At 47.9% G+C, this 12,920-nt stretch overlaps 1 protein-coding gene across 8 annotated transcripts in view; it reads right to left on the bottom strand.

The window, feature by feature from the left end:
- Window positions 1–3,767, bottom strand: part of SLC8A3 (solute carrier family 8 member A3) — a 99,144-nt gene extending 95,377 nt beyond the window's left edge. For 6 of the 8 annotated variants that reach the window (XM_048949773.1, XM_048949775.1, XM_048949777.1 and 3 more), the window contains exon 1: window positions 3,649–3,727. The gene's annotated coding sequence lies outside the window, so the exon portion shown is untranslated. Of the gene's footprint in view, window positions 1–3,648 lie in introns of all 8 variants that reach the window. The other 2 variants (XM_048949780.1, XM_048949779.1) reach the window with 2 other exon arrangements.
- Between the last annotated feature and the right edge of the window lie 9,153 nt (window positions 3,768–12,920).

Genomic DNA, 12,920 nt, shown 5'->3' with positions numbered 1-12,920 from the left:
GTCCTGAGTTAGGAGGCTTAGGTAAAAAGACAGCAGAGTATGAGAAAGAAGCAAATAGAGCAAGTCCAGCTTTGCAGCTCTGAAATAATCTGCTAGTGAAAGGAAACGCTGAATGGAAACAGAGGCTTCTTCCTAAATCTGAGTGCTCTGGAAAAGAGCACTGTTTTATTATGATGGAAAATCCTCGTTGGAGTGTTTAGTTAGAAAACAAGCTATCATAAAGGAGATGTTAAGAGCCCTAAGCTCCCCTCTCTGCCATGATGTCAACTGTCAGGGACATCAGTGACAGCTCAGCTGTGTGATCAAAGGCTCCAGCAAGCGGATTTAGAGACAGAATTGCCAGAAAATTGAGATTCAAAGGAGCCTAGGGCCGCAATGGTCACCTGTTTATAAATGCTTCTTATGGATGAACTAATTACACTATGATGCTGTATCACAGGGCAACATTACCTGGATCTCTTCACTGCATCACTGGAAGATGGGGGTGGAGGTGATGGTACTTTCAGCCTAGCCTGACATATCACTGCTGCTTGATGCCTTGTTATTTCTGCAAAATCCTGAGTTTGGGAGGTCATCATGCTCAGCTTTGTGCATACATACATTGATCACCACCCAGAGCTTCCAGTTTCAAGCATTAAGACAAAGAAAACAGAGGGGAAGGAGGGAAGCCAGCTCCCACCTATGCCTTGCCTCTTCCGCAGCAGCCCCTTCACCCTGCTGCAGGCTCATGGTGATTCCCAGACTCCATCCTGGATGTACTTAGGGACAACAAGCTCACCTACTTCTGCAAACCCCATGTCACCGACCTCAACAAACGTCAGACCACAAACTCAGCTGCACAGAGCGCTTTAGTTGTACCAAGAGCAGCCTGGGATCTTGCATGTCTCTTAGTCTCCTCAGGACAGAGCCTAGCTTTTATTAGACATCTGTATAGCACACAGAAACGTGGGTTCCCAACTGGGCTGATGCCTCTAGGAGTTACTGTTATCAAACACTAAATGAACAATAGTGCTAATCTGCGCCACAACACCTAAGCACAGTGGGTGATGGCAGACAGGGTATCACAGCCATCAATTTCCTGGTGACAGAGATTCCTTTTCCATATCAAGATACTTTTTGTCTGTGTAATCTAATTTCCTTGTTTGATTTTTTTTTTTTTTTTAATACAGAATTAGATATTACTGCCTGATTTAAAAAAAAAAAAAAAAAAAAAAAAAAAAGGTACCTGGCAGACAACCAAAGCCATCTTTTTAACTGTTGAAGCACATGAAAGGCACCAGAAACAGACAGCAACAGCAAAGAACAAGGAACTATTTGTCAACACTGTTTGGTCATTGGGGAAGCTTAGGGGAGGAGAGGGATGCTGTTTGTTTAAAACAAGCAAACAAAACCCTGACAGACAGGCCATTTATCTGTACAGTACTTCAAGATATTGTGGAGAGAATACATCTTAACTTGGTCTCTATCAGAAAATGCTGACACACTCAGTTATGGCTCTCCCCATCCATCCCTAAGGATGGATGATACTATGGCAGAAGGAACCCTTTGAGACCAAGGGAAGTGTTGGGTCAGGTGTAATGCAGCATTAGGTCAGCACAGGCTTCAGCAATGCCCTCTGCAGCCCTATACAGAGTACAGAGCTACTCCTGCACTGATCTGATGATGGGAAGGACTGTCCCCATCTGGCTACCACACCTGGAATCCCTGCTGGAATCCCACAGCTGGCCGCTCTGGCAGTGGTTTACTGAGAAAGGAGCGACTTCTCTGCAAGGGACGTGTGCTGTGGGATGGCTCCACATCTGCCTCCCCTTTCACATTCTGTCATCCGCTAGCTGTAGCAAACTCTTCCTCACTAATATAGGCTGGAAAATACCATTAGCTACTTTGTACAAACAAGCTCTGGGGAAAGGGGTGGGGGAAATGGGGCGGGACAGGACACCCTATGCCCAGCAGCATGCCAGAGTCTTGTCACAGAGGCTGGGAGCCCACCTGGACTTCCACTATGCCCACACAGGACTTCGCAGCGGGAATATCACAATATCATACCTTCCACATTCTTGAACCACTGGTTTATCAAAATAGAAGTAGTACTTGGCGTGGGGAAAAAAACAGGCAGCTCAACTGCACCTATTACCTAGGGCCATGCATGTCCATTCCTTCTGCCCCCACCCCAGCTGGCATTGCACCCCTCTGTTCACAGCAGGAGGGTGGCTCAGGTGGCCGCCATCACACTGAGCACCAGCAGCAGAACCAAGGACCCCCACATTCCTCTGCTCTGCCCCAGTCAGCCCTTGGCAACAGCAGGACGTGCTCCTTTACAGTATTGCTACTCCCGCTCAGGAAACAAGTCTTGTTCCAGCTGACCACAGAAGCACCAAATGCAAATCACTTTGCTAGCTAAACCATCATCAGGGCACACAGCTGCTTGCAACAGCAGTGGATGGAGCAGCACCAGGGACTCCCTAGGAATGTCTGCCCATGTGGGAGCAATGGCTCTTCCTGCTGCACCAAAGCAGAGTACTTTCAAGGCTCATGTGTCCCAGCAGCTTCTGCCACGCTACCAGGGAGAGCGGGTGAGCACTGTGGGCAGGATGGGGCTGCCAGCTGGGATTTCCATCCTCCAGCTCTGTTTTCTCCAGAGATAGGCAACAACTCAAGTAAAAATCACCCTTTTGCTATATGAAGTAACGTGAGAAATTAATACGTATACATGCACATAGAGAGGAGGATGCATATAGGGCACACACATTTTTCCAGTGTCTCCCCTTGGATTTGAAGTATATTTCTCAGGTGAAATCCCCCAGATGAGCTCAGGAATGCACGAAGAAGCCAAGAAAACCAACTACTTCTCTACATTTCCACTTGAGGAGGAAAATGGCTATATCCTAACATTGTAATATAATTAAAACCAAAACCACTTGCAATGGTTTCATCTCCCACTTAGGGCAATACTTCAGACACAGGTAAGAACAATAAAGCTTAAAGAGAGGCTGGGCAGGAGAAAGAGCAAGAAATCATCCACCATCCAGGCCAGTTTGCGTGCATGTGTGTGTGCGAGCCGGGGGCTGCGGGAGCCCCGCAGGCGGCCCCGTGCCCTATTTAGGGCAGCGCCTGGCGCAGCAGCTATATTTGACACCGGGGGTAAACAAGCGGCACCGGCGGACAGAGCGCGACAGCTGCCCGGGACGGCAGCCCTGGTGCTCCCGGTGTGCGGCAAGGATGGCCCAGTACCCCACCCCGGCAGAAATAATAATAACAACAACAATAAAGAAGGGGGGGAAATGAAAACGAGGACAAAAAAATCCAAGGGAAATAAATTTATAGCACTGCATGAGAGGCGCAGCTCCAGGCAGAGCCCCCCCACCCGGCTGCCGGCATCCCTGCGGGCCGTGCCGCGACACCCCCGGGAAGGATCCCGGCCGAGGCTCCCGCCGTGCCCCGCCGCTCCCCGGCCCCCCCGGCACGAAGGCTGCAGCGGCTGCCGCGGGCACGGCGATCCCGCACCCCGTACACAAGGCGCCGCCGCTCCCCCCTCGGCCGGAGCCCGCAGAGGGTCCCCGAGCCCCCACCCCGGCGTCCGCACGGACCCCTCGGCAGCGGGGCGCTCGGCCGCCAGCCTCCCTTCCCCGGGGAGCATCGCTTACTTACCCCTGCTGGCGGCTTTCCTGAGTTTTTGGGAGGTGGGGGGGCTCCACTGGGATAAATCCTTCCGGTTCCTAACGGAGCTCACTGCATCTCGTGGGTACCACCGCCGTGCGTGTGTGCGGGGCTGCTCCTCCGCATGTCAGTCCAAGTTGCCGTGCTCGCTACGGAACCTGGGCTCTCTTGTGCAGCTGTCAGGGTGAGCGGGGAGGTGCATCTGGAAAAGGGGTGGGGGGACGGGAAACGTCGGTAAATCCACCAGCCTCGGTCTTCAGCTTCAGGCACGGCGAGGGAAGGGGGAGGAGGATGGAGATGGACGGGGGTCGACGAGGGAGGGAAGAAAATGGGCTGTACCCCAGATGGCAATGAACGTGCCGGGCTTCCCCAGCGCGTCCAGGCTCTCTGCACCGCGCAGCAGAGCGGCGCTCAGCCCGATTGCCGCGAGACGCCGGGGTTTGCACAACTGCAGCAAGAAGCCAAATCAAAAAGCCAATCTGCGAGCCTCCGAACTCCACGTCACCCTATCAGCTGGGAGCGAGAGCTGCAACAGAATTACAAGCCGTGCATATTTATGCTCCTGAACCTGGGGGGTGGGGGGTGATTTTCGGATTGTTTGAAGGGAGCCACAATGAAACCAGAGCAAACCCTTCACAAAACAGAGGCAGAGCAGCTGTCTTGCATATAATGCACGCACACAGACCTCTGTGGGTTATGGATGGATGGGAACGTGCACTCACCCTCTGAGCGTACTGACTTGACTTTGTGCATCTCAAGCAGGGGAGGGGAGGGGATGCACACAGTGGCAAAGCCTCACAGCAGAAGCTATTGATTGCACATCTGAAATTTAAGGGATCTGCCACAGATTAAATATAGGCAATGTAATTACACAGGCAGCCTTAGTCCTGGTAACTACCCGAAGCCACAAGCTTTGGTTTGTGCTTGCAGAAAGCACCCGATCATTTTTTTCAACCAAAGTCAAATAGCAACTTGTGAGACAGCAAGTCATCCCAAGGCAAAAATACACATTGCCTCCAAAGTTGCTATTTGACTTGGGCAGGAGATGGCCAGGGGCTGGTTTCCATGACCATGGAGCAGGACTGCAGCTCTGTCTCGCACAACACACACAGTGACCTCTGCACACGGGTTTGTCTTCTGTTGCCATCCCCTCTATTTTTGCCTGTTGCTACCACAGACACAAGTTTCCAGCCGTTATACATGCTGCTGTAACTTTTCACTAATGTAATGAACCACAAAAGGTGCTGTAAGGCAACGTTTCCTAGCACAGCTGCATACCAGGGATGGGCGATTCCATCCCTCAGAGACGAGCCAGCAGGTCACAGTGTCCCTGAACACCAGCTGCTCCATCCTGGTGATTGACCCATAGGGCAGCCCTGACCCCACCACAATAGGACGGAAGGGTCCAGAAACCTGCAGGAGCAGTTAGTTATGGTCTGAAACCTGCTGTTGTTAATTAGAAACAGGGGAGCAGCTGGAGGAGGACTCAATCACTGCCAGGTGTGGTGAATGAGCATGAGGCAGCAGCAGAGAACAGCCCACAGGGTCCAGCCTCAGCTCTGCATCACCATAAGCCCCACCTGCTTCTCCTTTTGTCTCCCAGAAACCCAAAAAAGACAGGCCAAGTGGGGGACATGGGGACACACCAGTCAGAGAACAAGCTTAGCTCTAGCCAGGCCAACATGCCCAAGCTGGGGATGCCAGCCTAAGAGCATCAGTCTCTCAGTGCTCTCCAATGCTTAGTGAGGTGGCCCTGCTGGCGTGGGGGGAACTCTCTGACACAGGACTCATCATCAGGTGACCCCAAGCAAGTGCAAGAGGCATCAAAGAGGGGGGGGTACAAATAGCACATTAGTGGGTGCACACCCTCATGCAGTGCACAGGATGGCAGCTGACAGGAACTTCAGACAGACAGAACTCTATTGGATGCAGCCATTTCATTTCACATCAGTTCCTCAGCCCAATACATAAAATCACACCTAACGCGTTTAAGAGACACTCTTGGGCATCTCCCTCTTTCCTCCTGTTCCATATGGACCTGGTCTTGTATTGCTCAGTTCAGGTAGAAAATGTTCATAACAACAGGAAACGTGAAAGTTTTTGTCTCCTTGGTATTGGAGGTGTGTTTGCAAAGTACTAACTTGGAGTGAAAGCATACAAACACTTCATTTGTTAACACTAATAATGATAAATCTCTCTTGTTCATGTTACCTTTAGCAAATCATAGAAATTTCAAACTACCAGACTGCTTGCTACTGACCTACTAAGCAAACCTGGATCCCAGTTTTAATGAATACCAAAATCACGTGATGTTTTGAGTGTTACCTAACCTAAACCAAAACTACCAAAAGACTACCAAATACTCATATAATTACAAAGCAAAAAAGTATATGTAAACATGTAAAGCAAAAACTGTTCCCCTCCAGACTCCTCCAAGATCATCTGAAACCTCAGAGGCAAGATCTCCTGTCAATCAGAAAGGCCTCTCGAGCTCTTGAGATTTGGGTCAGAACAAGAAAAATAGACTTCATTCTCTTTTCTTTGCCTTGCTCACCTAAGGGTAGAGTTCCAACATCCTATGGCTTCAGTCTTCTGCTGACAGCCATGCTGGTAACAGAGACACTGCCTGTGGAGCACACCTGAAAGCAGCACAGCTGGTACAGGCAACCTGTGGAGCAGGCATCAACTTGCTCTGCCAGGGCACAGTACAACCCAAAAAATCTGCCAGCGTCATATACATTGGGGAAGAAACTCTGGGAGCATGTTAACTGAATCAGAAAGGATCTATGTCTACTCCTTCACTCTCTAAGTATGCACTTAACATGCACAGGTAAGGATTTCACACAGTTTCTATCCAAAATTTAGACTGATAGGGCCATATTTTTACTATTTTACAGCAGAAATCACAAGCTGCAGGCTGAGCAAATTCCTAGCTGAGCAAATGCAGGGAAATGGCTCCCACCATCTTGCTGTCCTCCTCAGATCTTTCAGCTCGTGGTCTACTGAGCCAAGGACAGACACAAAATAATCTACATCTACTCGTGCTGTTCCACCGACTGCTCCTGACCCATAGTTTGTATCCAAGGACCTAGCACAGCTCCCTTTTCTCATCTGAGATTTGATCGTGGTGCATCTGGGTTGTGTCATGTTATTTTTTCATAGCTTTGCTTTTCCTACTTCATCAGCTTTCATCAGGTGCCTGCTTAGGTTAATGTCAGAAGCAATGGGATAATGTCACATTATGACATTTATTGGTATGATGCATCTCCGGAGCCTTGAAATGAAGTTCCAGATCTGAGAAAAAAATACTTTCTAGGGGAGAAGAGGAAAGGAATCACTACATTAGAGGCAGCTCCAAGGCTGTGATTACAGAGGAAATATTTAACGTGAAGCTTTGTGCTTTATTTTCTCTTCACAAAAAAAAGCCTACTTTGCAAACATGACTGGAGCTCTGAAAGCCAAGCTGGGCTTCATGCACACATCCTTACCAGCAAACAAGATCCCATCAGACAAGCCATGGGATATCTGTGACAGCCCATGGGCCTTCATAGTACTTCCCATGAGCAGAGGGCAGTTTCTACACAGGACTTAGCGAATCACTGTCTGCAACAGGTGCACAAGAAAGGATGAAACATTGCTTGTTCTTTGTTTAGCATTTGTGTGCTGGACAGGAAGGAACGAAACAAATTTGATCTCCGATTTGCAGACGTGACTTTAACACGTAGGAATTGATAAGATCTTCCCATCAATACTTAGAGCTGACCCCAAACTAAACCTTCTGGGAAGTTCTAAGTCCATCTTAGGATGAGTACTTCTGTATGACTGTCTTTACAACAGCAACTGAGTACAGCACAGGGACAAGCCCAACTGTAGGCTACTGATACTACAAATGTATCTCGGCCTGTGCTTGCCAAAGGTATTATTTGTACATGAACAAGGACCTAGAGGATAAACCTAATCCTTCAGACATTGTGTACAACAACAACAAAGTCAAAAATAAATTAAAAAAAAAAAGGAAAAAAGTACATATAGTAGCTAATCACTGTGTGTCCAGAGCATCTTAACTGCTGATAACTTTTGATGACAAGTAAGGAGAGTAAGAGTAGACCTCAAAGCTGGGCTTTGATTATGGTGGAATCCAGGACACTTGTCGATTCTAAAATTCTCTGTGTTAGTATCAGTGAGTGGATATCTGCAGTAGAATGTACCTGCTCAGGAAGAACACTCTTGAACCAGACCTAGCAAGATAGTACAACCCAGGCAGTAAACAGGCATTCACTCAACAGGGTTTTTCTCCAGCATTTTAATTGCTAGCTGGGGCTGGTGTTCAGAGATTGAGCAGCTCTGAGACTTTCCTTCTTTGTAGGCATCTTACAGAAATAGCACAATACCAATCCTATTATAAACTAGTATATATATTTTGGAGGGTTTTCAATATCATAAGACTTTTCCAGGAAGGACCAATGCTCTTGCTTACAGCATCAGGGACCATGCCTAACAAGCACAAGCAAATCCATAGACCCCTTCCAACTGCAGTGACTAATAATTAGCAACCAGCACCCATACTGCTGGAAATACACCCCTTTTCTCAGATAGAGAAAAAATACACAAGGCTCTGATTATTGAAGTGGTTTGGACCTGCTTGTCTTCACGCTCTCACCAAGGAACAAGAAACCTCAGATCAGATGAAGCTAGGCGTGACAGATGACAGCAGCTGATACAATCACAGAGGCCTGCAAGCACACCAGCACATTCTGATGATTCTCATAGATGCCTCACAGAGCTCTAGAAGAGGAGTTGGCTCCCAAATTTGTCAATTATTTTTTTAGCTGTTTCCCAAAATTATTTCAGATTCCAAAAGTAAATAGGAAAAGCTCATACTTCATTGATTTCAAAACCCAAGAGAGACAAAATCAGTGGCACTTCTTCCACTCTGGTTTCCCTGTTAAATATTTGCACCGAGATTTCTTCTGCTTCCTGCATGCTGGCTAGCAAGAAAAGAAAAATCCACAGTTCTAAAACTAAGCCAGCTGTTTGTGGGGAGGAGGACTCACAGACACCATAGAGCAGCAGCTGGTGCTTCAGCTATGTGCCGTGCACGGCCTCTCTCAGATTCTTCTCCTTCACAATTTTGGAGACAGTGCACTTACTAACTGCTTTTGGTAACGAAAAATGGTCGGGTTATATTCTATGCAGGTAGAACACAGGTAATGGAATAGATATTAGGCTCAAGGGTGAGGGTTGCCTTAACCTAGGGACTGCATCCAAGGCTTCATATCATAGCTTGCTGCTCTTTGAGGTGCGAGATGCTGGAGCTGAAGGCCCCGGACCTCAGGGGATGCTACCAGATCGCACAACACAGACCTTGATAGCACAGTCCACTAGGGATAACAATAAATGCTGAATAAAGATAGAATAAGATTTTACTATTCCCTTAAGGTGAATGTAATAATTTTTTTAGCAAAACAGCTGAGACATACTAAAAATGTCTCCTATGCAATCGTGTCTCTTCTTTTAAAAATCTGGGACAAAGTGAGGAGCACCAGATTGTCTCTTCCCCTTGAGCAGATAGAAGGAAGCCATGCTTCCCTCCAGGAGACTCTGATCCCTGTTTGTAAAACTCCAGGGAAAAAGGACCTTTAATGTAAATTAACATCAGCCGTTCTTGCAAGCTAATAGTTTAATTAAAGGAGTGAAAGCCATGCATGGGGAGGCCTTGGAGAGGTGCATTGCTCCAGGATACATGTGGCCTTTCCCCAGGTAACACAAGCGGATGAATGCTCCTCGCCTAGCTGAGCCCATGATGCCCTCCCTGCTCTCCCCTCAGTGCTGAGGAGAGAGGTCTTACAACAGGGCTGGGCCATGCTTCTGACACATGTCCTGGTTCTGGATGAAGTGGGTGACCCAGACTACAACACTGGATAACCCTTAAAGAGTTGATTTACTTAGGCTCAGTTTCTGCCCAGATACTCAGCTGTACCTTTTCCCACACATCACCTCACGCCATGCTGTGGGGAGAGCTTCAGCCCTGATCTCAGTCAGTGCATCTTTTATGCTGCAGGTCTAGAGCAGCTCCGCTTCCCCACAGCAATCTGTGCCCTGTGCAGGAAGAGACCTGCAGCAAGGTATTTCTCATCTCTCAAGGCAGCTGCAAGGGCTAATTGCTTGACACTTGACCGCAATGCCTTCTGAAGGATCAAGGTGTGGCTCAGAACACCCATTACGTGGCTTATTATGTGGCTCATTACCAAGTTTAGTATTTACTAGACAAGAGAAACAGCCTGCCTGCTTACCATTACATTGCTCACAGCACAGGAGCAGCAAGGCCCTCAGCCTGGACCTGCCACAAACCCCTTTGTAATCCCTCTCCAGCTGCTGTCCCTACTGACACCCTGTTGCTTGTTCTAATAGCATCCAGCAATGGGCTGAGCCCTTAATCAACATGCTTATTTATCTTTCTTGTTACTGAGAAGGAAAATAGAGGTGGTTCCATGGGACACAGGCAAAGCGCTGCCATGTGGGGACTAGGCAAAAGACCAAGGGTCCTGTTTCCTCCTCTGGCTGGTGGGACACCATCCCCTCTGCATCTCCCTTTAGCTCAACACGTCTCCAGAATGCTGCATTCAGAAACCTGGTGGGTTCACTGCCACACCTACATGGGATCCCAGGAAAGGTAAAGGAAATGGCCTTCCCCTCCATGTGCATTATTGGCTTTAATCACCCAGGCACGCAGGGGAAAAAGCATACAGTATAGCTATGAAGGGAACCTCATTTCATCATGCCTCTGGAAATACAGAAACCTGGGAACATACTCCATCTATCCTCTACAAAAACATGTTTTTGTCCTCATTTCTTCATCAGTGATTTCATGGTTTACTGCCCTCATGAGATAGAGCTGCAACTGCAGCTCCCTTGTTGGAATTCTTTGGTGGATGTGCTGAGACCTTAAGACCACTGCCAGCATGGGCTTAAGGAACGCATGTTCAAAGAAGGGAGAAAAAAAAAAAAAAAAAAAAAGATATTATTAGAAAGAGCAAAGCCTCAATGAGTCCCATCACTTCGCCCAGCTGCTGCTGTGTCTAATCATCTTCACAGTGTATCAGGAAGTATGAAATTACCGATTAATTTTATGACTGCGATTTTCATCACAGAAGGTGGAGACAAAATATTCCTCTCTTCAATGCAGCTGCAGATTCCCTCTTGTTCCTCCTTACCCCACATACTGCTGGGGAAACCAGTGATACAAAACATTGCAAACCAGGTCACCTCTTCTCTTTGATGAAAATGCGCAGACAAGCTCCAGTTCTTGCTACAGAAATCCCTCAGGGTGCTGAGATGCTGAGCATGGGAAGTTACCTTCACAGATTTCCCAACAGCAGATAGTGAATAAATAAGCCACGTGCACTTCTTCCAGGGCTCTGCTGCCTGGAAAAGGCTCCTGCAACTCTCAGAGTGGTGAGGGCAGGCTCTGAGCCAGGCCTCCATCCAGACACTCGCGCCCATCAGCTACAGCTGTCTGAGCACTGCACTGGCTTTGGCCAAGACAAGGATCTCCACATCTTGTAGGACTCGTTCAGAAAATGATCACTGCTGAACTATGGATGACCTTCTTTAGCTGGTACAGAACTTGAGGTCAATCCCTCCTCACACCTATCCACACCCAGCAGCTCTGGTCCTCTGCCTCGCTACATGCTTTTAGAGAGATGAGCATAACAACGTCCTGATCAGTCCAACATTGCTACAGCACACAGGTGGAAGGTAGAGCTTCCCATCACTTTAGCAAAGTAGAGCAGATGATGAGATAAAGCCTAACTCTGAATATGGACTCTGTCCAGAGCATCATAGCTACCAATCCTCTACAGAGTCTATCAGCAGACCTTTAGTGACAACAGCTGAGTTGACGTATTCTGCTAAAAGACAAGATCACAACAAACAGGGCATCGACTTGGTCCTGACCTCAAACTAAACTGGAGCTGGTTGCAGTCCCAATACTAATGGCTCAGCCTCCCGAAGAGAAGAGGGCAAAGTGCCCAGGGACCTCCTGGTATGGACCTCCTCCTTCACCTGCCAGACACACAAGGTCACTGGCCACCCTGCCTCTACACTCTGCTTGTTTATTATTCATTTAAAGAGGTGTAAAGCGGATTACTTGGGCAGCAAGTATTCTCCAGCTTCCGTGGCACAGGATGGAGCTAGCAGCATGGGCACATGCAGATGCACACACTGCTTGGTTTCCACCAGTGGCTTCCAAGCTGAGCTGAGCAGGTCAGAGAACTTGGATAGAGACAAACCCTGTAGTTAAGATACAAAACTAAACCAAAGTGTTATGGGCTAAGATGAAAGGAAAAGTAACTCCAAGGCCGTGAAGCATTAGTTTTGGTGTGTTTTTTTTCCCCTTGCTTTAATGTGATGGATCATCTGATAATGACAGGCAACCGCTCTGACTGACGCGTACATCCACGATAAAGGAGAAAGGAAATTGGATCTGAGGCTCTATACTGTATTTTAGTGAGTTTCTGGAGTCACCAGAAAGGGCTGCTTGGTCAGACTGCTAATGCCATCACATTCCCTGCAACCACAGACACACAGTTGTGTGTTCAATTTCCTGCCATCACTCGTCGTGTCTTACCGTGCAGCCAAAGAGCAGGAGTGTGAAGTGTATCTAATCTAGAGACTTACACAAGTTAGGCACAAGCTCTGGCTACAGTAGGAAATTGAACTGTTGATGAGAACTAACAGGCACCCTCTCCTCTCCTACCTGCATATCCTAATCTGTTGTTGTTCAGGGCTTAAGCTTACACCTATTGTCACTTTCACCAACAAATCAGTGAATTGCTTTATAGTTGTTTTTTTAGCTCAGCCTCTCTCTGCTGAGAGAAAAGATCTCTCAAAGGGAATTGGGGCATTTCCTCCCTCCCATCCTCCACCTCTAGTTGCTTTGTGCCATCATGGAGTTAACACACTGAGCAACAACTTTGCTTCCCTTTACTCTGACACCTTCCGCAGTCTGCAGGAAAGGCTGGTTGGTCAGCTGAAGGGGAATGGAGAAGCAAAGGAGACTGTAGCAAGACAGTTACCTTTGCTAAGATAGAGAGAAGACTCCTTCGTGTTCAGATACAGGATGAAGCTCTGCTGTAAGGACATGAGGAATCCATTCCTGTTGTGGGCTCTGCTATGTCTTCAAGCAAAATCACCCAGCACACTCAATCTGCTAAGCAGGAGGCCGCTCATCCAGAAGAACCATGAGACTTGAGGGGAAAACC

The sequence above is a fragment of the Lagopus muta genome, chromosome 6 (genome assembly GCF_023343835.1).
Source record: "Lagopus muta isolate bLagMut1 chromosome 6, bLagMut1 primary, whole genome shotgun sequence".
Classification (NCBI taxonomy): domain Eukaryota; kingdom Metazoa; phylum Chordata; class Aves; order Galliformes; family Phasianidae; genus Lagopus; species Lagopus muta.
This window is presented reverse-complemented; position numbering and strand designations above follow the sequence as displayed.